The 26,629-nt window shown below is 43.3% G+C and overlaps 1 protein-coding gene across 1 annotated transcript in view; it reads left to right on the top strand.

The window, feature by feature from the left end:
* The first annotated feature begins 450 nt into the window (after window positions 1-450).
* The window catches only part of LOC128324152 (mucin-5AC-like), a 33,433-nt gene continuing 7,254 nt past the window's right edge, over window positions 451-26,629 (top strand). The window contains exon 1 of the mRNA XM_053248366.1: window positions 451-517. The gene's annotated coding sequence lies outside the window, so the exon portion shown is untranslated. The remainder of the gene's footprint in view (window positions 518-26,629) is intronic.

Raw genomic sequence — 26,629 nt, 5'->3', positions numbered from 1 at the left:
CACAGGTTCTTGGGAAACACGCACCCTATTACAGCTCTGCCTTTCTTCCAGCAGCCTTTTCTTCTGCACCTCTTTTAACACCTGCAAGGATTGAATTGGGAGCTGAGAGCTCTGAATCCTGCTGACGTTGATGTTTTCCTGGTGATATTGCTAGTTCTTGATGCCGTCTGGATTCCTACCATTCACTATTCAGTTTGTTAATTTGGTTTTTGCAGCTGACATTTTCATTAATGCTGCATGTGTATAGCCAATGCAACTTCAGCACTGCAGGTGGTGGTATGCAGTGGGGGGATTTTTGCTGATCAACCTTTCTCCCAGAAATGCTCTGTGCAAGTCACAAATATGTCCCTGAAGGACACATGACTCTCAATCTATTTGCAGGTTGCACAGAGTGCTTCCAGGGGAAGAGGAGATCAGCAAAAAATCACCAGCCCTGCATGCAACCATCCATGCTACTGAAGTAGGAATGCAGCCACTGAGGACATGTATCCCTTGCCTGCACATGTGTACCATTAAGGTATCAGACACTTTTAAGCTAATGTTCTGAATGTGTTGAGTTTTTATCTTTACTGCATGCTGATGTGGCAGAACCCATGAGTAATTCTGACCGTTAAATCTGCTGTTTCTGTAGACTAGGCTTCAGTTACACTCTAAGGGTACTGCTGAATTTTAAAAAGGCAGCAGTATCACAAAATTTCCCACAAGCTTTCTGTCACAGATTTGTGTGTGTGTTGTCACTTAAAAAGCAAGGACATAATTTCAAAACAGTAGCCAAGTGTTATTAAGCAGAAAGGTAAATTTTATTTATTTGTTTGTTTGTTTGATTGATTGATTGATTGATTGATTGATTTCTATACTGCCCTTCCAAAAATGGCTCAAGGTGGTTTACACAGAGAAATAACAAATAAATAAGATGGATCCCTGACCCCAAAGGGCTCACAATCTAAAAAGAAACATAAGATAGACATCAGCAACAGTCACTGGAGGTACTATGCTGTGGGTGGATAGGGCCAGTTACTCTCCCCCTGCTAAATAAAGAGAACCACCATGTTAAAAGATGCCTCTTTGCCAAGTTAGCAGGGGTTGACATCTTGCCAAATGATTTTGACATCTTGCCAAATGATTATACCATCCACAGTTTGACATTTCTACATTGAGCCTTACTTGTTAATAAACTGGTTATTCCACTCTTTGTTCCGGTATAAGAACCACTTTTTTGAGCACTGAAGTTTGTTTTCCTAAACCCATTCCAGTAAGAGTTATTCCATCCATTGATGAGGAATAATGTCTTCCTTTGGCTTCATAGATAGCTTGAAGTCTTGGAAGGCAATCAACCTTCATGATCTTCATGGCCTTCCTTAAATCCTACTTTCCTTATAGCAAAGATAACTCAAGGTCATTGGACACCCAAGATGAGACACCAACTACCGTGTCTTCCTCCCTTCAAGGGCATGCCTGCTCCCTGCAGCTATATGGGGCTGGGGACCAAGAGGGGGTGGGAGTGGGGAGATAATTTCCTGCTCCTCTTTCAAAGTCCACAAGGATTGGATCTTAACCCTGCATGCTTTAATGGGAATATAGGGCCAGGAGAAGAGGCAAGAGGAATAAAGGGCAAGGATCTTCCTCTGTTCCTTTCAAAACCTGCAATTATCGGATCAGGAGTTTCCATCTCCCAATCAGATCCTTGCAGGTTTTACAGGGGGCACAGGTCAACAAGAAGATGCTACCAACAGCTTCTTTTCTTCACATATAACACCCTTTTCAAAATCTGAGCCAGATCTAGACAGCTCTAGCCTTTGCAAGCTTTGAAAGGGGCCTAGGAAGGGAAGGGAGGCTGTGGGCAGCCCCTTCTCCTTGCCCCACACCCCTTTCAAAGTCTGCAAGAGTCAAATCCAGCCCCATAAGACCTTGAAAGGATGCAGGGCAAAGAGAAAGGGCTGCTGACATCCTTCCCTTTGCTGCAGTGTCCACCTCCACTCTCCTCCTCCTCCTGGTCATGAACACCTCCACCAGAAGGACCTAAGCTAGCAAGGCTGGGTAAGAACTCCGTCTGAACAAGCACCGATAGCTGGTCTGCATGAGACAAAATGTCCATATTTAAATATATAGGCTGCTTATATCACCATTGTGTGTACATAATGAAAAGAGATGGACCCAACCCTAAATACAGTGGGTGCAATTGTCATGGCCTGGGCAACTGCAGCCCTCCAATACTACCATCAACTTCCTTAAAAACTAACATCTGTCTGCTTGATAGAAACAAAAATGATAAAGGACAATATTCAGGCTGGCAACATGATCTTTAATATGGGCACCATAATTTTACTTTACTTTGAAGACAGACTCACAATTAAACTGCTGCAAACTCCAGAACAGCAACATCAAAATAACTTGTCAGAAGTTGAACCCAGATTTCTTCAGTTGGGGGACAGGATCACAAGACATCTAGGAACAAAGGAAGCTGCCATATATTGAGTCAGAACATTGGTCTATCTAGCTCAGTAGTGTCTACACAGACTGGCAGCAGCTTCTCCAAAGTTGCAGGCAGGGATCTCTCTCAGCCCTGTCTTGGAGATGCCAGGGAGGGAACTTGGAACCTTCTTCATGCAAGCAGGCAGCTGCTCTTCCCAGAGTGACCCCATCCCCTAAGGGGAAATATCTTACAGCGTTCAAACATGTAGTATTCCATTTATATGCAACCAGGGCAGACCCTGCTTAGCAAAGGGGTCAAGTCATGCTGGCTACCACGAGACAGCTCCTGAAAAAAGAAAATGTCTGTTATCGGACTCAGTAGATCTTCCTAGGGTGTAGGTTCTGTAATGCATGTTCTGTAATCCCATGTGGGTCGATTTGATTTCTGTAGACACATGGACATGAAGAAAGGCTCAGATCTTAGGGAATAGAATGAAGCATTGGGAAGAGAGAGGATTTTCATAGTGGGAAGGTGCTAACTAAGGTGCACAGGATCCAGACTACTTGTAGAAAGTATGGACTCATCCTAGTCTACATTTACCCAAGATCAATGTTCACCCAGTCAGATTTTTGGAATGCTACAGCTTGCAGAGTTATAGTTCCAAATTTTTGCAGCCCTAAGTCAAATCAGACAGGCCATCATTTTGAACAAAGTGACGGATTTCCTTTCAGCTTTTTGCCTGCATTACTGTGCATAACCGAACACAAGTTATAATTCGTGAAGAGTCCCAGAATAGTAAATGCAGTTCATGTCTGGGCACTTACTGGCTTCTGCACTTTGAAATGTAATTGAACAGGAACAAGTAGAAGTGCAATTGAATATGTAGGCTAGAGGCACTAAGCTCAGCCTCAAAGAGGTCATGTCGAAATGAATTTTTAAAAAGAGACTATAAAATTGCATCTAAGATAGATGGGATGCAAAAGCAATATTTAAATGAAATTGTTATGGATATAAGTCACTTGCCAAGCATTCTAACCATTCCCAACATAAAATATGTTTTCGCTTCATATATAAAACATTGTTATTATTCACATCTTATGTCATGTTAACATATTATAACTTAAATGTTTAATGTATATATTAACATTCAGTGTCATCATTAACATAGCTGATGAAACCCCTTAAAGGAAAATTCTGAGAAATACATGCTGAGAGACAGATAATTTTTACAATTAGAATTAAAATATATGCTTGGAGTGAAAGAAGAAAAAGATTTTTTTTCCCCCAAGTTCCACAATTGCTCTTTTTTTCCCCTTCCACATTTTTTTCTCACTGAAATCTGAGCCATTTGTTTTTCTCTTAAATGACATTTCAGATATTTTACCATAAACATAAATCACATCTCTTTTTGAGAAGACAAATGACAAACTATATTTGAAGTTTGACTCTTCTATTCCTATGTTCTGCCCAGGACCAAAGAGATGAACAGTTGCTTTATAGATTGTATTTGAAGGATAAACAAAGAGAGGTGCTCAGCTATAGGAGACATGGCAGTTGAAAGTGACATCTTCTCTCATCATTGATGAATGTCATTCCCAACCAGGCTCCCTCTTTCTAGACTTTAGTTAAAGATTTCATTTCACCAGTTCCATGACGAAAGGGCTCCAGTTTTACTATAAATCACATTACACCTCCTTTTGCAAATATAATAGCACTGAATGTTAACCTTTATCATTGTCTGTCTGCTCAAATCAATAGCTAATTTTCCTGTAGTGAGTGTATGTGGATGCAAACAGTAAGCAATACTGGGGCTATTCACACAACCTCACATGCAGTCAGGCAGGTGGTGGGAAGGCAGGGTTCAACCTACCTCCCCACAGACAACTGGTCTAAGCCCATGTGGTGCACAAGCTGCACACTCACACAGATGACTATCCACTCTGCTCCCGGCAGTGTGGGTAAACAGACGCTTGGTCCAGGGGTGTAGCCGCCATTGGGCAACTGGGTTCAAAGAACCCAGGCCGCGGCCCCGACATGCCCCCTGCCTCTGATGTCAGACATGGGGGAGGGTGCTGGTTTAGCTCCCGAACAGGGCCATGCGGCCCCGTCCGGGAGTTAAATGGCCATTGCTGTGTTTGCAGCACAACCAGGAGTGGATCTTCCCTGCCTTAAAGGCAGGGAGAGCCACTTCTGGCCGTGCTGCAAGCACAGCACTGGCCCCGATCTAGCTCTCAGACAGGGCCGCAAGGAGTTTGGGAGTTCGATGGCGAGCGCTGTGTTCGCAGCACACCCAGGAGAGGCTCTCCCTGCCTTTAAGGCAGAGAAGAGCCGCTCCTGGCCGGGTTGCGAATGCAGTGCTGGCCTGAACCTAACTCCCAAACAGGGCCGCACAGCCCCGTTTGGGAGCCAGATCACACCCTCCACCTCTGACATCAGATGCGGGGGTGTGGCTAACCCCCCGAATCTGACGTCAGATGTAGGGGGCAGGGCGAGCTGGGCCGCCGGGGCAGCTGGACATGGGCCACTGCTCCACTACTGGCTGGGAGTCATTGTCCAAGCCTTCAAGAATCCCACAGTGTACCATGCATTGAGTGCAGTGCGCAGGGGGATTCCCCCAGGGGACGAGCACTCTAGGCATCTGTCTCTGTGTCCACGTGAGCTACAAGCAGCTCGCACTGACACACAATCCTGGTAACCGGGTTAAGGGCGCATTTGCGCCTTAACCTTGGCTAAGAGCTGAGCTTGGGCGCTGGGTTTAGCACCGCAGCACAGCTGGGATCTGCATGAATCCCGGTGGTTCTCGTGAGAACAGCCTCACTGTATACCCATGGACCATATACACTCTGTGCTTCACACAGGACAGGTTTGTACAACTTGTGACCCAACAATCTCAGCACAGCTCACAGTCTATGCAGCCTACCAGGATGATTCTGATCAACTTTTGGTTTTGCTGCCCTCATGTTCAGCTTGCTGAGCCACAAGTTGTGCAGGCTAGCCATAGGCTAGAATCCTGAATTTAAAAATCTGTGCGAGGGATGGAGGGAGGGGAGTTATTTCCAAAAGCCTGGTCCTGGGGCTATGATATTGCATAAAATAACGAAATGGGAAAATCTGTAAACCACTTTGCCTGCAGAAGATCTATTTGGTATAATGAGCTTTGCTATTGAAATACTTATAGGTCACCTTCAGACATCACACTAAACCGGGGGCAACCATGCCAGAAGTTTGGGTTTGTGGTCATCCGAATTTGGGAAACCTTGGTTCCATTAGAAAAGCAACCCAAGGTTTCTGGCCACAAATCTGAATTGGCACCCTCGGTTCCTCCTCAGTTTAACTGCCAAAAACTCTGGTTGGAAAGCAGTGGCGTGTCATCTGAAGGCTGCCAGCTTTGGAACTGGAGTTGAGGGTAGGAAGCTCCTCTCTCTCTCTGTCTCCGATTGGCTGCCATGGCTGTCCTTCATGAGAAGGAGGAAGCCTGCACAGCCAGTTCCTCCCCACTTTCAGACTCCCAGACTCCAGATCAGGGTTGTCTGTGAGTGCAGTGGGGAGAATGGGGGCAAACTGTGGGTCCATTGGACCCATGGTTTCTTGCTATGTGCAAAAGCAACCATAATATTCTAGTGATAACATACCTTCACTCGCCCATTCAGCTACTGGAAGAGTTGGCAAGTTGACACTTTTTACCAACTCATCCAGTTAGTGTTTTCTCTCCCCCCCCCGTCCCCTGCATTTTACAGATTTGTGTGTATGTGTGGATGGGTGAAACAATAGTTTTAAAGAAAGGGCCATTTCCTCTAATTCTGAAATGCACAAAGGGCAAATTATACATTCCACTTCAGCTGAAAGCAGCAAAGCACTTATCACTGTTTCTCGAGTCAGATAGTTCTGACAGATATCTTGGACCCGATAGTCCCTATATTGACACTATCAGAATTAATCCCACAAATGACAGGAGGGAGATCTGATAGTTGGAAGTCTGACTAAATGTCCTCCTGTCAATTTGGAATTATATCCAATTCCGACACGCCTACTGGAACTCTGAGGGCCTGCATAGCAGACTCTGAGCTGGGAGTAAGTGTGCAGGACGTTTAATTTGTAAATGTCCTGCTCCCTGCTTCCCAGCTGAGAAGGCGGAGCAGACCATTTAAAAATCCTCCCTGCATCAGCAGAGGAATTATGTTGACAGTAGGGATGTGCACGAACTAGTTTGTGCACTCCTGGGAGGCAGGGGAAGTTTCTTTAAGGGACAGGGAGGGTGCCCTTACCTCGTTGTCATCCACTTCCAGTACGATGCTGACCGGGGCTGCAGGGAGGTACACTGAAGCCCTGCACCAATGCTTTTGGGGAGAGTGCCAGCAGGGGGGAAGTGGCAGGGCAGGTAAGGGCACCCTCCCTGCCCCTTAAAGGAACACCACCCCCCGCCTCCAAACCACCTCAAACGCTGGACTTTTGAACTGGTTCAGCACTCCAGAAAACGAGCGCCGAACTGGTTCATGCACAACCCTAGTTGGCTGCTTTGTTTTCTTTAAATTGGGGGGTGGAGGGGGCAATGCACAGAAGGGGGCCCACAGAAACATAAGTTCCCCCTCTGGTGGTTGCCCCCTTCTTGCTACCCCCTCCCCCCATAATTTGAAGAAAGCCAGCTGTCAAAATCACCCCTTTGATGACTCAGGAACTGACATGTTGTGCAGCTTAATGCAGGTGGTTCAGAACTCCCTGCACCACTGTGGGTATCTAAAAAGCACACCCACAGTGCTGCGCGACATGACTCTTCCACGACTACTTACCCTTGTGCCATCAATCCCAATGAAAAATGCCCAAATAGGGCTTGTTCCACCTCACACCCAATTATTGGTCAAATGTGATGCACAGCCCTAATGTATAATATAAACTGGGAAGTTTTAGAGGGTTGGTTTCTTTTTTAAAAGACCTGTGATACAACAAATACGACAAATATGTGTATACCACTCCTAAACCAAAGTTCCCAAAGCGGTTTACATACAGAAATTTAATTTAATTTAATTTAATTAATTAATTTACTGCTTCTCCCAAAAGGGCTCACAGTCTGAAAAAGAAACATAAGAAAGCCACTAGCAATAGCCAATGGAAGGATGCTATGCTGGGGTTGGACAGGGCCAATTGCTCTCCCCCTGCTCAATAAAGAGAATCACCACTTTTAAAAGGTGCCTCTTTGCTCAGTTAGCAGGGACTGATAAGCTCCCAGTGATCTTTACCACCACCAGAAAAGGAGTATGAAAAGACCTTTGATCTTTATCATTTCCAGAAAAGGAGTATGAGGAAGTCCACAATAATACATCTGTTGAACTGTGGGTATTGCCTCCACATTAGAATGACTGAAGTCTTCCTTCTCTGTTCCTGACATTACCCATGCCTATTGCTACACCCAAGGTGGTGCCTGCTATTCCATCTCACTTTCCTTCCTCTTATTTTTTCCTTATATTTTATTTTTTATTTGGTATCATGTTGTGAGCCACCCAAGTTGGCAATTTGTAAGCAAGGTGTGATACACATATTTTAAAATGAAATAAATAAAAGTAATTGTTCTTCTCTCCCATAGTCATGCTGGGCAGCCTGGTTTAGGTTTGCCAGATTGCTTTAGGAAGATGGCTAAACCGCTGAAATAGCCAGCTAGGATTGCCAACTGAAATTAAAATTACCAATCATCACACAAAATGTGCATTGAGAACAATATTTCTACTGATGGTTCTGCCAGCTTATAAAGCAAGTAATACATTAAAGGATTACCAAATGCTACAATGAATGTGAACCTGGCAGGCATACTTGTAATGTCGGATGATCACAAGAAAACGTATTTTCATATGAACGAATGCAATCATAAACACTGGCAACATTTTGGCATACTGCTGTCTAATGTTTAACGGGAATATGCTTTCCTTATTTCCCTGGTAGCATTTTCCATTCATACAGTTGACATTTAGAAATCAATTGGATTTTCTTGATTTCATAAGGAACAGCTGAAACAACAACCTGCTAAAGCTGTTAAATGTTTTAAATATTCTAGCTAATATCCTAAATAGTTGGATGGTTTTTAAATTCTATTGATTTTTGGTTATAAACTCCTGACTAACTTCAGATTTACTGATTTCAAATTCCCACGCCACCCCGAAATCTAAATATAAAACAAAATAGACTCTGAAAAGTTGGAACAAGGACACCTCTCCTTCTTATTTTAATTGGCCCCAACCCAACAGTCCAAATGATCACAATTATCACTATTGTGCAATCACTGATTATTGGTTCACAGTATCATCAGTTATCTCATAGAGATACATGTATACAACCTTAGTTGTTGGATCAAATTGTGGCATGATGTATGAAGTACCTATTTGCATATGTGGTTCCCCATCCAGCTAGAGATACATCCATGGAGACCAATTTCCTAATGTACAATCTCATATGTGGATCAGAGAGATTGGCTGCAAATCATACATAACATTTAAGCAAGCTGCATGTGCATAAGACTGCAACCACTGTCCTTTTGACTGAGAAAATGTGTTTGCTCTGAACGTTTGTAATCACTGATGAGAAGTAATTTTTGCTTCTAGAAAATGTCTCTTTCAGAAAAAAAAATCAGAGATCGATATCCAGACCAATGAAGCACTGGCACAGTGAATGCCCATCACACACTATGGAGAAGGGACAATTTTCATAGCTCTCCCCTTCCCTCTGCAGCCGATTGTGACTCCTGCAATATGTCCCTGAGGGATGTGCAACCCCCAGGGACATATTTTTCGGTGTCACAGTCAGCTACAGAGGGAAGGGGAGATAAATGAAAATCTGTTTTTTGTCAAAGCATGCACAGTGCCACTACAAACGTACTTGGTTAGCCAGATGTCAGCCAGAGTGTTTTCCATTACAAAATTAATATGTAATGTGTTACATACATCACAATTGGTTTGTAATATAAAATAACATTGTTTTAAACTGAAAATATAGTGATGTAACTAGAGGTGGTGTTTGTTTAAGAATTATTGGAGTTGAACTGTAGCTAATATGTTTTGAATGTTTGACAAAAGTAACAGTGTTCTCAATCCAGAGATATGTGCACACTGCCACACATCTGTGCATGATATCTGGGCATGATATCTGTCCATCAACATTAAAAGCATCAATCACTTGTTTGGAGGTACAGGCAGCATGAATCTAGGTTTCCCCTTTCCCCTATGGAAAGGGGGAAAGGAGTCTTGATCTGTAAAAGTTGCTATCTGTTCACTGCTCTGTGTCCTGTTCCCAGACTAGCAGGTGTGCATGTGGATGTGTGCACCAAATCCTTCTTCACAACACGCATCACCTTTGCTGGAATGCATCAAATATTGTTATAGATTTCAAGAACATATGGCCCTATGCACTGTGCAGCTCTCAGAAACATATTCCTGGCAATGAAAAGGACTTTTACGGGGAGGGGAGAAGATCAGAAATCACCTCCCCACTCCACTTCCCTGGAAGCCTCCTCCACACCTAATTTGTAGGCTACTTGCAAGGATGGAGCTCTTGCTCCGCCCTCCTAAGAATGCCTATCATGTCAGCCATTATCTAAAACTAATAAGTTGAGACTTATTTTGAGAAAATAATTAAACCAGAACAGTGATTCCACCCCCACCCCCAATAATCTGCCAAATACTATTGAAGTGTCATCTTACTGGAGTAAATTTCTGTTAATAGAGGAAGAAAAAACCTTAGAAGAGATGTCCAGTATTGGAAATACATGTGACAAGCAGAAATTTAAAACTGCTTTTTAAACTATGTGTAATGGTATTTGATACAATGGAGAATTAAAAAAACAAAAACAAATGTGTAGCACTGTTATATCTATTCTTGGAAGTGTGGATCTGTCAATGATGACATGTATCATAGTTGGTAGCAATATTCATGTATTATTGTGTTTGAGTTTAAAATCATTGACATAATTTACTGAATGCTGGGGGAAAGAGGTGGATAGGGAACACAGCTCATGCTTTTGGCAGCAGTCACACATCTCTTGTAACTTATAGGTAGACCTAAACATTATATATGGCAGCTCCTTATATAATTAAAAACTGTATATCATGTAAATGAATTGTGTCCACCTTATTCACCATTTGGTGGATGTGAGTGGAGCTCAGAGGTTTTCATTATGAGCCATTCTGAACCATAAACCTCTCTCACTCTCATTTCATCTTACTTTGCCAGAAAGTGTGTCTCTGTAACTCACTGTGGAGGGTGATATATGCCATTGTGACACGAGACGTCAGGTTTTGTCAGTCATGTCAACTGATCTGATGTGATGGGGCTTAATATGACATGACCGATGCTCTGCTGAATGTGTACTCTCTGTCATTGTGGTGTCAGTGCACTGTGTTCTCTGAGAAGAACTGCTAAAGAAACCAGGACTCTCAGGAGAAGAACAACTGTACATTTCTGAACTGGAAAATGCAGTTGGATGCTTGACATGGGCACATGATATTTCAAGTTGCCAAAAGGTATGCTCACTATGGTATGCTCACTGTGGTCTTGTTCACATATACCTCTGATCTTCAAAACTTTATAAGGATTTAAGAACATGTGGCTAGTCCAAATTAAAGCCTTAAGAACTTGAGCAAACTCAAATATTCTATTAGCAGAACCAGATGCAATACCAAACATGGGGCTGCTACTAAAGATGAGTTCTCATGCTGAGCTCTCCCCTTTACTTTCAAAACATTTAGGCAGACTTACCTATTTTATGTCATCATCACATTGTACATGTACCTGCCTGTAGCTCAGTGGTGGAGCACCTCTTTGCATGCAGAAGGCCCCAGGTTCAATCCCTGGCATCTCCAAGTAGGGATGGGAGAGATTCTTCCTGAAACCTTGGAAAGCTGCTGCTAGTCAGGGTCAGCAATACTGAACTAGATGAACCAAATGATCTGAGTTGGTATAAGGCGGCTTCCTATGTTCACATCATTGGTTGCCAGTGGCAGATGTGGAAAAGTGCAAGGAACTTGACACCAGATAAATGTTATGTGGAGAAAAGGGAGAACCTGACAGAAGACTTCTGTTTTCAGTGGCAGTCCCAAGCTGAGCATCTCATTTATTTATTTCATTTATGTCTCACTTTTCTTGGAACTCCATCATGGAATCCCAAGGTGACATCCATGGGGTTCCCAGGCCAGGGAGTAATCCATCCAGGGACTGACCAGATATAGACTGCTTAGCTTCAGTAAGGTGATTATATCATATGCCCCCAGACCATGCCCTGAGATCTGCTCCTAGTTCTGCTCTCACACTCAGTGTGATATTTAAGATCCACCAAAGGCTCCATCTTGAGGCCTATCACCAAGTAAGGAAAACAATCATGGGCAGTGCAGTCATACAACTCTGTAAGGCCAAGTATTATTCAGAAATTATGTAAGAACCTGACTGGGGTTGGGGTTGGTCATTATGTAAGTGGAGAGAAACCATGAAATTATCATGGCATTGGTGTCATGTTGGGGCCTAGAAAATGATCCAAAGGCACATGATATTCCTGAAATTTAACCAGTTTGAATATTCCTGAAATTTAACCAGTTTGAACTTGACAAGTACCTGGATGGTACACTTTCTGGTAACTCTATGCACACAACTCTGAGTTCCTTGAAAAAAGTCTGGGATACAAAATGTAACAAACAAATAAATACATACACGATCATAGTGCACATTCACAAATACTATTCGCTTACAGCACAAATATAAATCCTGTGCATGGGTAATCAAGACTGAGATTTACTACACCAGTGAGACCATTCAATGATTCTTGTAATGAAGAAGATTTCATTCATTCATTCATTCAGGTCATTCACTCAGCTAAATTCACCTTACCCCCAGACAAATACTGTTTTGTTGCTGGGAGCGCAGACCACACTCCCAGATTATCTGCGCTACATGCTGCAGTGTGCAGCTCCAGAGGTTGGGATGATGCATCCTGGCCACCAGAGATCCCAAAATGCACCACGGACATGTGTCATGTATTGGGGGATTCTCCCAGGAGTTGGGCACCCTATGCATCACGGACATGTGTCATGTATTGGGGGATTCTCCCAGGAGTTGGGCACCCTATGCATCTGTCTCTGTGTCCGCTGGGGCTACGCATGGCCTCAGCAAACACACAATCCCAGAGCTCAGGTTAAGGGCTCGCTCAGGCCCTTAACCCTGGCAAAGAGCCAGGCTTCAAAGTGGGGCTAGGCAGTGCTGCCCCAATGGGATCAGCCCCGATCCCACTGGTTCTCACACGCCGCCTAACCCAGGCTGGGCTTCCAAATGTGGTGCGCATGAGAATAGCCTCATTATATTTCTACACCACCCTATCTATCAGCTCTGGGTGGTTCACAACAACATTTCTCAGTGATTTTCTCAAATTGCATTTCATTGGGCCTTCTCAGTGGTTGCACCTCAGTTTTCAAACTCTCCACAAAGAGAGGCCTGCCATGCTTCCTCTATATCAGACTTCTCCCATCAGGCAAAGAGGAACTTTCCTTTTAGACAGGTCTTTGCTGCCTTCTGGGTCTTGCATGTTTTAACAATATTTATTATTATTATTATTATTATTATTATTATTATTATTATTATTATTATTATTATTTACACAGTCAGACAGGTGTTATTGACTGGTTTGTTTTATCCAGAAATCAAGTCCTTCCCAAGGACCTGGGATGGCTGAATTTTATTGTCAATGTTATTGCTGTTGTTATAGATATTGTCAAAGAATATAGGCTGTTCCCAGTAAAGTTGCTTTTTGTAGTTGGCTGATGGTGATTTCTGTGGCCCCTATGGTGTGGAGGTGCTCTTCAAGTTGTTTTGGAATTGCACCTAGGGTGCCAATCACCAGTGGGATTACTTTGGTCTTTTTCTGCCACAGCCTTTCAATTTCAATTTGTAGATCTTTGTATTTTGTGATTTTTTCTATTTCTTTTTCTTCTATTCTGCTATCCCCTGGTATTGCTATGTCGATTATTTTCACTTGTTTTTCTTTCTTCTCGACTACAGTGAAATCTGGTGTATTGTGTGGCAGAGGTTTGTCTGTTTGTAGTCGGAAGTCCCATAATATTTTTGCATCTTCATTTTCTACAACTTTTTCAATTTTATGGTCCCACCAATGTTTGGCTACAGGTAGCTTGTATTTTTTGCAGATGTTCCAGTGTATCATCCCTGCTACCTTGTCATGCCTTTGTTTGTAGTCAGTCTGTGCGAACTTTTTACAGCAGCTGATTAGGTGGTCCACAGTTTCATCTGCTTCTTTACAAAGCCAACACTTGCTGTTTGTTGTTGACTTTTTGACTTTTGCTCTTATTGCATTTGTTCTTAGTGCCTGTTCTTGTGCAGCCAATATTAGAACCTCTATTTCTTTCTTCACATTGCCATTCTTAAGCCATTGCCAGGTCTTGGTGATGTCTGATTTTCCACTTATAGTGTGCAAATATTGACCATGCAGTGGCTAATTTTTACATTTTTCTGCTCGGTTCTTTCTTGTAGGCCTGCTTTCTTTCATTGGTGTTGAATAGTTTCTCGTTATTGACCATTTGAAGTGCATCTTCTTCACTGTCCTTTATATACTCTTCAAGGCCTCTTTTCCCCTCCTCTACTGTTTGATGGACTTGCAGCATTCCTCTTCCACCTGAGCTGCGAGGGAGGTATAGCCTCTCTACATCACTGTGGAGCTGCAGAACATGATTGATGGTCATGATTTTCCTGGTCTTACAATCTAGTGTCTCTAGCTCTGCCTGGGTCCAGTCTATTATTCCTGCAGTGTGTCTGATAACAGGTATAGCCCAGGTGTTTATGGCTTGTATGGTGTTCCCACCATTGAGTTTGGACTTTAGGATTTTTCTAACTCTCCTGATGTATTCGCTTCCAATTTTTCTTTTAACTTCAGTGTGTGCGATGTTATCAGCCTGGAGAATGCCCAAGTATTTGTAAAGTTCTTTATCTTCCAGGTTCTTGATGTTGCTTCCATTGGGCAGTTCTATTCCTTCTGTTTTTCTTATTTTTCCTCTGTTCATTATTAATGCAGCACACTTGTCTAGTCCAAACTCCATTGCTATATCGCTACTGAATATACGGACAGTGTGTTTAGCAGTGATTCGATTTCTGACTGGGACTTTCCATACAACTCCAGATCGTCCATGTACAGCAGATGCTTTCTTTTACTTGATGTTTTAGATGTTTGGTATCCAAGGCCTGTTTTGTTTAGTATTTGTGAAAGTGGATTCATGGTGATTACAAACAACAGAGGGGATAGTGAGTCCCCTTGGAAAATACCTCTTCTAATGCTAACCTGTCCAAGTGTCACACCATTGATTGTTAGCTGTGTATTCCACATGCTCATTGCTTCTTAAATAAATATCTGAATGTTTTTGCTGACACCAGTCGTTTCTAAACATTTTAGTATCCATGTGTGAGGCAATGAGTCGAAGGCCTTCGTAGTCAATCCATGCATCACTTAGATTTGCTTTTCTTCTCTTGCAATTTTCTAAAATCATTTTGTGAATCAGAAGCTGGTCTTTTGTTCCTCTGGTGTTTGGGCAATTTCCTTTCTGTTCAACTGGAAGCTGTTTGTTAGTTAATAAGTGTTGCATGACTTCATATGCTATTATTCCTGTTAATAATTTCAACATGGTTGGCAGGCAGGTTATCGGTCTATAATTTCTTGGAACTGCACCTTTTTCTGGGTCTTTCATGATGAGATGAGTTTTCCCAGTTGTTAGCCATTGTTCAATATCACCTCCTTTCAAAATGTGATTGAACTGTTTTGATAGTTGTTTATGAAGGCTTCTTAGGTGTTTAAGCCAAAAGCCACGCAGTTCATCGTCGCCTGGTGCAGTCCAATTTTTAATTTTCTTTGCTCTTTCACTTATTAATTCTGGTGTTATTATTAGATCTTGCATTTGTTGGTTACATTTTTTGACCTCTTACACCCAGCCTGCTTTTTGATTATAATCTATTGGATTGTCCCATAATTTCCCCCAGAATTGCACTGTTTCTTCTTTGTTTGGTGTTTCTATGTTTCGTTCAGTTTCTCCTTCTATTCTTTGGTAGAAACGTCTGTGATTTGACTGGGATTGGAGATTCTGCCTGTGTTGTGTAATTCTGGCTTCGTGTCTGCTAATCTTTTTTGACACTGCTGTTATTTGCTGCTTTATTATGTCCAGGACTTCTCTAATTTTCCTTGAATCTAGGTGGTATTTTTGGATCAGATACTGTTTGGTGTTTTCATTCTTCAGCTTCTTGTCTTTCATATTTTCAATTTACTAGCATCTGATCTAAGCCTGGAGATTTTATTTTCTAATCTAATCTTCCATGTAGGTGATGTACTAGGTTTTTTTTACAGGTCCACTGATCTTATATCCTAGCTCTTGTGTTGTTTTTGTTGCTGCACTGTACATTAGTTAGTTTGTTTCTTGCAAATTATTGGTTGTTATCTCTGCAAGTGCAGCATTGGCATGACATCTTTTAATGCCTGACCAAGTTGTTTTTTGGCAACTGATTTTAGAGCTGGAAGTCAACTGTTTTTAGAGCTGGTGCTTGTTCGGTTCATGTGCTCAGTTATTTTTTGCTTTAGTTCTTGTTGCTTTTCTGTTAAATGGCATTTGGGTTTTTGAGGTGAAGGCTAAGGGTAAGGGGAGGTTGCCTGGTTTTGATTTTGAAACAGTTCAGCAACAGTGGCATCCTCGATTTCCAACACCTCCTCCTCCACCTGCGCCTGAGTAACTTCTTCAGTTGGTGGTAAATCTTCTTCCATAGCTTGAGCCTGTGTTGCTCTTTGCAGTTCTTCCAGCCCAACTTCTATGAATACTTTATTTCTTATTATGAATTTTCTCTGGTCGGCTAGCCTTTGTTCTGTTATTTCTGTATCTGGATGCTTCTCTTTCCAAATTTGGTACATTCTTTTTAAATAATCTCTTCTAGTTGGACTAGACTTGTAATAGCAGATCATTATTTCCTTGTTGGCGTTTTTTGTATTTTTTTCTGGTTAAGCATCATTTCTTCCTGTAACCCTTCAGTCTCCAGCCCTGGTTGCTCAACTGAAGATCCTGAGTCCTGTAGCCCACTTGCCACCAGATGTCCAGGGACTCCAGCATCTGGCATGGTCCTTGTTTACCCAGGGAACGACCGATCCGGTATAGATTTATTAAAGTTACATCTCACCATATTGTTGATGGGAGAGGCACTCTTTTTCTGGCTCCTCTTTTGAGACCTGTCCAGTATGGTTGGACCTCTGGCATAGCTCTCACCTTCCTCAGAGCACGCAAGCCCCACAACCATGCCAAGGTAGTGCCTCACTGGGGGTATTAATAATAATAATAATAATAATAATAATAATTATTATTATTATTATTATTATTATTATTATTTACTAATATTACACCAATTTAATTTATACTAATATTACACTAATTTACACTAATAATAATAATAATAATAATAATAATAATAATAATTTGATTTATTTACTGCCCTTCCAAAATGGCTCAGGGTGGTTTACAATTAAAACAAACCACTAAAACAGTAAAGAGCTAAAACAAATTAAAAAACAATATAACAGTTAACAATTTAAAATCATTTTAAAACAACAATTAAACAATTACAGTGATTAAAAACCCCGAAATCAGGTTTTGAATTTTAAAATAAACCAGATATTAAACCCCCCCCAAATTTAGGAAGCTGAGAAAGCTTGGGTTTTCAGGTGTTTTTTGAAAATTGCCAGAGGTGGGGAGGATCGTATCTCAGCAGGGAGCGCATTCCACAATCTCGGGGCAGCAATGGTGAAGGCCCGTCTCTGTGTAACCACCAAACAAGTTGGCGGTAACTGGAGACGGACCTCTTCAGATGACCTCAATGGGCTGTGGGGCTCATAATGAAGAAGACGCTCTTTTAGATATCCAGGGCCTAAGCCGTTTAGGGCTTTGTAAGTTATAACTAGCACTTTGTATTTTGTCTGGGAACCTATTGGCAGCCAGTGTAACTCTATCAGTAAAGGAGTAATGTGGTCTCTCCGAGATGACCCAGAGACCAACCTGGCTGCCGCATTCTGAACCAAGTGAAGTTTCTGGACTATGTACAAAGGCAGCCCCACGTAGAGTGCATTACAAAAGTCCAGTATGGAAGTTACCAACAGCTGTACCACAGTTTTGAGATCACTGATCTCGAGAAACGGGCGCAGCTGGCATATCAACTGAAGCTGATAGAAAGCACCCCTGGCCACCGCCCCAACCTGAGAAACCAGGGAGAGGTGTGAATCCAGAAGTACTCCCAGACTGCAAACCTGTTCCTTTTGGGGAAGTGTGACCCCATCTAGAACAGGCAGATCAAAATCATCTGTAGAGTTCTGACCCCGCACAATAAGTACGTCCGTCTTATCTGGATTCAGCTTCAGTTTATTCTCCCTCATCCAGGGATGAGGAACACATTCAATTCCAGGCAGGCATTTAGGGAGGATATGCCAGCTCCTGAAGAAGTTGACATGGAGAAGTAGATCTGGGTGTCATCAGTATACTGGTAACACCCAACTCCAAATCCCTTGATGATCTCTCCCCGCGGTTTCATGTAGATGTTAAAAAGCATTGGAGAAAGTATGGAGCCTTGAGGGACACCATACTTAAGCTCAGATTTTGAAGAGCAACAGTGTCCAATCGACACCATTTGGAATCTATCTGAGAGGTAGGAGCGGAAGCACTGTAAAACAGTGCCTCCCACCCCCAACCCCCTCAGACGTTCCAGAAGGATACTATGGTCGATAATATTGAAAGCCACCGAGAGATTCAAAAGGACCAACAGAGTCACACTTCCTCTGTCAACTGCCAATTGGAGATCATCTATCAAGCCGACCAAAGCAGTCTCCACCCCATAGCCCACCCGAAAACCAATTTGAAATGGGTCTAGATAATCAGTTTCCTCCAAGACCGCCTGGAGCTGAGAGTCCACCACCCTCTCAATTACCTTGCCCAGCCATGGGAGATTGGAAACAGGCCTATAATTGCTCAACTCTGAGGGATCTAATGCAGGCTTCTTTAGAGGAGGTCTAATGATTGCCTCCTTAAGACAAGGAGGCATCCTGCCCTCCCTCAGAGAAGCATTTATGATTTCCACCAGGCTGTTTACAACAACCTCCTTGCTAGATCGAACATGCAATGTTGGACAAGGGTCAAGAGAACAAGTGGTAGGCCTCACCGCTCCAAGCAGCTTGTCCACATCCTCAGGAGTCACAAACTGAGACCGATCCAATCGAATCACATAAGAGGAGACATTGGGAACCTCCAGCTCAGACATCAAATTAATTGTGGAGTCTCCATCTAGGTCGGCCCGAATCCGAGAGATTTTATCTGTGAAAAATTCTTTAAACACATCACAGTGGGTAACTGATTACTCCAAATTCTGATTTGGGGGGGGGCAGATACTAGTCCCCTCACAACCCTGAACAACTCCGCGGGATGTGAACTCGGAGAGGCAATATGGGCAGAAAAGAAGCGCTTCTTTGCCGTAAGTATTGCCTGAGCATAGATCTTTAGATGTGCTCTATGTCGCAATCTGTCAGATTTGAATCTTCCTCCACTTGCGCTATAGTTGCCTACATTGCCGCTTCAGCCCCCATAGATCTTCTGTAAACCAAGGGGCCAGATTTGAAGTGGGTCGGAGGGGACGCTTTGGAGCAATCGTGTCTACAGCCCTGGTGAACAAGTTGTTCCAATTCTCAACCAGGGCATCAACAGGATCACCAGCAAAGCCAACACTGAATCCCTCCAAAGCTTCTTGGAATCTAAGTGGATCCAATAACCTCTTCGGGTGGACCATTCTAATGGGCCCCTCGCCCCTGTGGAGGTGGGGAGTGGTTGTAAGTCCAACCTTAACCAGATGGTGGTCTGTCCATGACAATGGAGAAATCACAGGAGTCCCCACCTACAGAACACCACCCTGATCAGAGTAATATACCAAATCTAGCATTTGACCTGCAATATGCGTCTGTCCAGAGACCACTTGGGATAGACCCATAGTTTCATGGCCGCTATGAACTCCTGAGCTACACCGGACAGATTGGTCCCAAAATGAACATTGAAGTCCCCCAGCACCAAGAGTCTGGGAGACTCCAACGTGAGTCCTGCAACCAAGTCCTTGAGCTCAGTAAGAGATTCCGCTGGGCAACAGGGTGATTGGTACACTAACAGAAGTCCCAGTCTATCCCTGGTCCCCAAACTCAAGTACACACATTCAATATGGCCAGATACCCTGACAGGCACCCTGGTAAGGGAGATGTTATCCTTATAGACCACAGCCACCCCACCTCCCTGCCAACATCCCCTCACCTGCTCCTCTACAGAATATCCTGGAGGGAGAAACTGGGACCAAACTGGACCACTAGCCTCCCCCAACCAAGTCTCGGTACTATATACCAGGTCGGCCCCTTCATCCATGATCAAATCATGGATGATTTCAGATTTATTTCGGACCGAGCTGGCATTACAGAGGAGCAGGGGAAAGCTATGTGGGTTGTTGGCAGTGCTCCCCAAGGTCAAAGAGCTGACAGGACAGCCGTAAGGGGAGACAGCTATTAAATTTCTGACTACCCTTCCCCTGGAACGGCCCGCTGACCTGCCAACATTACTTCTTCTATTCCCCACCACCACCGGAATAGCTGCCTCATAGTCTTTCTGCCTTTCAGCATCTTCCTATATTGCTGCTGCCCAATACAGGTCTTCCCCATAGTCTGGGATACATACCAGTGGGGATTCAAACCAGCAACCACTTGCTCCCTAGGCAAGTTACTTCCCCACTGCACCATTAAGTGGCTTGCCCCTAGATTACTACAAGGTATTTCAAACTAAACAATCCTCTTTTTTCTAAAACTCATACAAGCAACTCCCTATTTTCAGTGTAGCAAACAAAGATGTCATTAATTCAGAACTGTGTCTGGAATAATAATTGTAGACTTGCAATTTAGTGTTTTAGGTGGGGCAGGAGTTCATAATTAAGAACAATCAAGTGAAATTAAGAAAACTGCCGTTTAGCTTTATTCTCAGGAATAGCTTCCTGGCAATGAAACCTGCAGATTATAACTAAGCCTTCTAAGGTAAGTGGAATAATCTGTAACAATTGGGATGCACGAAGATGCGGGGGGCGGGGGGGGTAGGTCCTGCCATACAAACTTCTACTATTGGCCAATCCTTGATGTCTTAGGGATGGTTCACATCATTTGATGACTTCAGCATCAAATTATGATTTGTAGGTACAGAGGACATCTCAGGTATATGGATGACACCCAGTCACTCTAGGGAAGCTGTGGAAGCATCTGGGGTCAGTAAAAAAAACCAAATGAGGGCAAACTGAAGCTTTAAATTTTAAAATGCTTTGTACTGTGTTCTGCATTTTTTAAAATTTTGTGTTGTAATTTGTTTGTCATGTTTTATGTATTGTTGTTGTTTTTGATATTTTTAATGCCCAGATAACAATTTGTTATGGGGTGACTAACAAATAAAGCAATATTTTTATCATCATCATCATTATTCTATTTACCCACAGTCTACCAGATGTTATTGACTGGATTTGGTACTTTAATTAGCAGGCCCTTTTCAAGGGTCTAGGATAAAGGCACCTTAAATGGCGCAGCAGGGAAATTCTTGACTAACAAACAGAAGGTTGTCAGTTTGAATCCCTGCTGGTATGATCCCCAGACTATGGGAAACACCTATATTGGGCAGCAGCGATATAGGAAGATGCTGAAAGGCATCATCTCATACTGCATGGGAGGAGGTAATGGTAAACCCCTCCTGTATTCTAACAAAGAAAACCACAGGGCTCTGTGAGCGCCATGAATCGAAATCGACTTGACAGCACACTTTACCTTTACTAGGATAACTAAAAAAAATAAAAATAAAGATATTGTTGTAGTATTTGTGCTGCTCCGAGTAGTGTAGCCTTCTGTAGTTGATGTGTTGTAATTTTATTGATGCCCAAGGTGTTGAGATGGTGTTTAAGTTCTTTTGGTACAGCACCAAGGGCACCAACAACTATTGGCACCACTATTGTTTTCTTTTCCCAAAGCCACTCAGTTTCAATCTGAATGTCCTTGTATTTAGTTATTTTCTCCAGTTGTTTTTCATCGACTCGTCTATCCCCTGGGATTGCAATATCGGTTATCAGAACCCGATTCTTCTCAATGACTGTCAGATCAGGCGTATTGTGAGCTAAATGCCTTTCAGTTTGTAGTATAATAATAATAATAATAGAAAATAATCTCTCTATATATAATTCTCCTGGGTGTGCCTTTCGAACGTGTGTCCCGGCAGCCCAGCTGATTGGCTGGATTGCGGGGGCACCTGATTGGGTAAGGCGCACCCAGGAGAACCAGTGGGCCAGGCTGTGGGCGGCCATGGTGGCCGCCGCCGCCGGGTGGGCTGAGGAGAAGCGGCGGCGGCTGCCGGGCGGGCCGAGAAGCAGCCGCTGCCGGGCGGGCTGAAGAGAAGCGGCAGCCGCCGGGCGGGCCAAGGAGAAGCGGCCGCCGAGGAGAAGGCAGTGGGCCCGGGTGGGCCGAGGAGAAGGCGGTGGGCCCGGGGGGGGCCAAGGAGAAGGCAGTGGGCCCGGCCGGAGCCGCAGGCCTTGGGCGGCGGTGGGCCCGGCCAGAGCCACGGGCCTCAGCCGGCAGCCTGGGCAAGAGGGTGGGGGAGAGGAGGCCGGCTGCAGAGGCCAGCAAGGAGCAGCAATGGCGGGGGGGGGGAGAGGTAGCCGGCCCCAAAGAGCGCACAGATGCTCTGTGTGGGGTCGGCTTGTAATAATAATAATAAACAAAGGAGTTCCTGGTCAGGAGAACTGCTGATCTGGGAACAGTGGTTCAGCCTTTATTTGTTGGATACTAAAGGTAAAAGGTTAAGTGTGCCGTCGGGTCGGTTTCAACTCCTAGCAACCACAGAGCCCTGTGGTTGTCTTTGGTAGAATGCAGGAGGGGTTTACCATTGCCTCCTCCCACGCAGTATGAGATAATGCCCTTCAGCATCTTCCTATATTGCTGCTGCCCAATATAGGTGTGCCAGCTGGGATTTCAATCGGCAACCTCTTGCTTGATAGTCAAGCATTTCCCCGCTCAGCCATTAAGTGGCTACTCTCCTTCAAAACACAGGTTCATGTCTAGAGGGTACTTCTGGACCTGAACTGGAGCCTGGATACTCAGGTAACAGCTGTGGTCTGAGGTATGTTTGTCCAACTTGGGTTGGTGCACCAGCTGGACCTGTTCCTAGATAAGTCAGATCTGGCCATGATGATACATGCTCCAGTTACACCTGACTGGGATTACTGCAATGTGCTCTTCATGAAGTTGCAATGTGCTCTTCATGAACTTTCCAAGTTTATCTGGTACCACTACCTGATCCAAAGACCCTTAGTGGTTAAAGTGCTGGACTATGACTGGGGAGATCTGAGTTCAAATCCCCATTCAGCCATAAAACTAGCTGGGTGACTCTGGGCCAGTCACTTCTCTCTCAGCCTAACCTACTCCACAGGGTGGTTGTGAAAGAGAAAGTAAGTAGTACACCATTCTGGGCTCCTTGGGGGAAGAGCGGGATATAAATGTGAAATAATAATAATAATAATAATAATACTCCCCCAGTGAGGCACTACCTTGGCGTAGTTGTGGGGCTTGCGTGCTCTGAGGAAGGCGAGAGCTATGCCAGAGGTCCAACCATACTAGACAAGTCTCAAAAGAGGAGCCAGAAAAAGAGTGCCTCTCCCATCAACAATATGGTGAGACGTAACTTTAATAAATCTATACCGGATAGGTCGTCACCCGAGTCAACAAGGACCATGCCAGGTGCTGGAGTCCCTGGACATCTGGTGGCAAGTGGGCTACAGGACCCAGGATTTTCAGTTGAGCAACCAGGGCTGGAGACTGCAAGGTTACTGGAAGAAACGTCGCTTAACCGAAAAAAATATACAAAAAACGCCAACAAGGAAATAATGATCGGCTATTACAAGTCTAGTCCAACTAGAAGAGGATATTTAAAAAGAATGTACCAAATTTGGAAAGAGAAGCATCCAGATACAGAAATAACAGAACAAAGGATAGCAGACCAGAGAAGATTCATAATCCTCTACAATAAAATGGTTAGGTGTAATCCCGTGTCTGCCCGTGTCTTTCTCGGCCGTTCTGGGCATGGAGTTTGGACTAGACAAGTGTGCTACATTAATAATGAACAGAGGAAAAATAAGAAAAACAGAAGGAATAGAACTGCCCAATGGAAGCAACATCAAGAACCTGGAAGATAAACAACATTACAAATACTTGGGCATTCTCCAGGCTGATAACATCACACATGCTGAAGTTAAAAGAAAAATTCAAAGTGAATACATCAAGAGAGAGAAAAATCCTAAAGTCCAAACTCAATGGTGGGAACACCATACAAGCCATAAACACCTGGGCTATACCTGTTATCAGATACACTGCCGGAATAATAGACTGGACCCAGGCAGAGCTAAAGACGCTAGATTGTAAGACCAGGAAAATCATGACCATCAATCATGTTCTGCAGCTCCACAGTGATGTAGAGAGGCTATACCTCCCTCGCAGCTCAGGTGGAAGAGGAATGCTGCAAGTCCATCAAACAGTAGAGGAGGGGAAAAGAGGCCTTGAAGAATATATAAAGGACAGTGAAGAAGATGCACTTCAAATGGTCAATAACGAGAAACTATTCAACACCAATGAAAGAAAGCAGGCCTGCAAGGAAGAACCGAGCAGAAAAATGTAAAAATTAGCCACTGCATGGTCAATATTTGCACACTATAAGTGGAAAATCAGACATCACCAAGACCTGGCAATGGCTTAAGAATGGCAATGTGAAGAAAGAAATAGAGGTTCTAATATTGGCTGCACAAGAACAGGCACTAAGAACAAATGCAATAAGAGCAAAAGTCAAAAAGTCAACAACAAACAGCAAGTGTTGGCTTTGTAAAGAAGCAGATGAAACTGTGGACCACCTAATCAGCTGCTGTAAAAAGTTCGCACAGACTGACTACAAACAAAGGCATGACAAGGTAGCAGGGATGATACACTGGAACATCTGCAAAAAATACAAGCTACCTGTAGCCAAAAATTGGTGGGACCATAAAATTGAAAAAGTGGTAGAAAATGAAGATGCAAAAATATTATGGGACTTCCGACTACAAACAGACAAACCTCTGCCACACAATACACCAGATTTCACTGTAGTCGAGAAGAAAGAAAAACAAGTGAAAATAATCGACATAGCAATACCAGGGGATAGCAGAATAGAAGAAAAAGAAATAGAAAAAATCACAAAATACAAAGATCTACAAATTGAAATTGAAAGGCTGTGGCAGAGGATGACCAAAATAATCCCAGTGGTAATTGGCACCCTTGGTGCAATTCCAAAAGACCTTGAAGAGCACCTCCACACCATAGGGGGTCGGGGCCACAGAAATCACCATCAGCCAATTACAAAAAGCAGCTTTACTGGGAACAGCCTATATTTTGTGACGATAACTATAATAACCAACAGTATTGATGATAACATTCAGCCATCCCAGGTCCTTGGGAAGGACTCGATGTCTGGATAAAACAAACCAGTCAATAACAGCTGTCTGACTGTGTAAACAAGAAATAATAATACTCAGTCTGGGCAACTTGCTGCTCAGGAAAACCACATGGTCCTTCTGTGCTGCCAGATGACTAACCTTTAGTCTATCTGCCGCATGGCTGTCTCTGAAGTACTCATCTGCCCTTTGGCCCTGACTTCTGCATTTTAGGGTTGTTGTTTTGCTCATTCTGTGAGAAGAAATGAGGGAGTAGATAGAAATTTGATAATTATGATGATGACAGATAGAGACAAATGGATGAGTGAAGATATTCGTTTTAATACGCAGTTCACACAGTTTGGTGCAGCCTCCCTTCTCACAGGCTTAGCTGTGTTTGTATTTGGGTGCAGTTACACACCTTGGTTTGCATGGAGGATACGTGATGTTATTGAAAGTATATTTGTACACTAGTGAATGCAGCCACTCCTTTCACAGATCTGGATCTTTTCTACCAGTGTGCTCTGAAGTTCCTTGACATCAGCAGAATGACTTATTTGGATCTGAATCAACACAGACCTCTTTGAAATTGAAAGATGCAAAAAAGCATCTTTCTTCCTGCTTATCCTTGTGCTATTGTTAAACAAGAAAAAGATCTCCACCATCACAAAAAGGAGGAGGGGGGAGATGTTAGCACAGTACTTGATGACAGTCAATCAAGCATTTCCAAGGCAGTCACTTGGAAGAACGTTAAAACTGTCAACTTCGACAACTTTGACCCAGACAAGGCTGAGTCAGATTCCAAAAATCAAAGCAGTGTATTTTCTATTTCTTTTAAGAGGAAAAAATATTTTATGAAGTATCAATTTTGTTCCAGAGAATAATTTAGGCCATACATGCAAATGGCATTCCAGCAAAGCAATCTGATTTGGCAGAGCCTCAGTGAGTTATGGGAGTTATCTTAGCTGGTGTTAAATAATGGGATCCTTCTCATTCCAGTGGAATTTAAAACATTGATAAACATCTGCTACAGTTCATTGTGATGGACAGCCTTCAAGAAATGTAGAGAACGAGCACTTTTTGCAAGGCAACCCTGCATTTTATAATGCATGGACTGATTCACATTTTGTACAACTGAGTTTGTTTTCTCTTTACTGTGGGTCTGAAGATGGACATCCATAATATTTGAAGAGGAGATACATATCTGGATATCAGTTATGGAATGCTGTGATGAACCTTCCACTCTTCCACACTTTTTTTAACCTTTTCATTATCATTGGGCAGCAGCACAACTAGTACTTGTACAAATGGAAGATGTTCTGCTCATGCAAGCAGAAGTGGGGTGATTTTTGACCATCCTCCCTTCCTTCTTCAGCCCCTCTTATTCCCAAAATATGTACATGAAAAACAGATTTCTGTGAGCAGAGGGGGAAGCAGAAGGATGGGGGGGGGCAGTGAAAATTAGCCCTCATAGGAACATATGATACTGCCTTATATTGAATCAGAGCACTGGTCCATCTAGCTCAGTATTGTCTACACTGACCGGCAGCAGATCTCCAGGCTTTCAAACAGGAGTCTCTTCCAGCCCTACCATCATAGTCCCTACGCTGTCAGCAAGGTGCCGTCCACATTTCCGGTGCCTTCTTTCAGGTTTTATTGCTGCATTACAGT

The sequence above is a fragment of the Hemicordylus capensis genome, chromosome 4 (assembly GCF_027244095.1).
Source record: "Hemicordylus capensis ecotype Gifberg chromosome 4, rHemCap1.1.pri, whole genome shotgun sequence".
In the NCBI taxonomy this organism is placed as follows: Eukaryota; Metazoa; Chordata; class Lepidosauria; order Squamata; family Cordylidae; genus Hemicordylus; species Hemicordylus capensis.
This window is presented reverse-complemented; position numbering and strand designations above follow the sequence as displayed.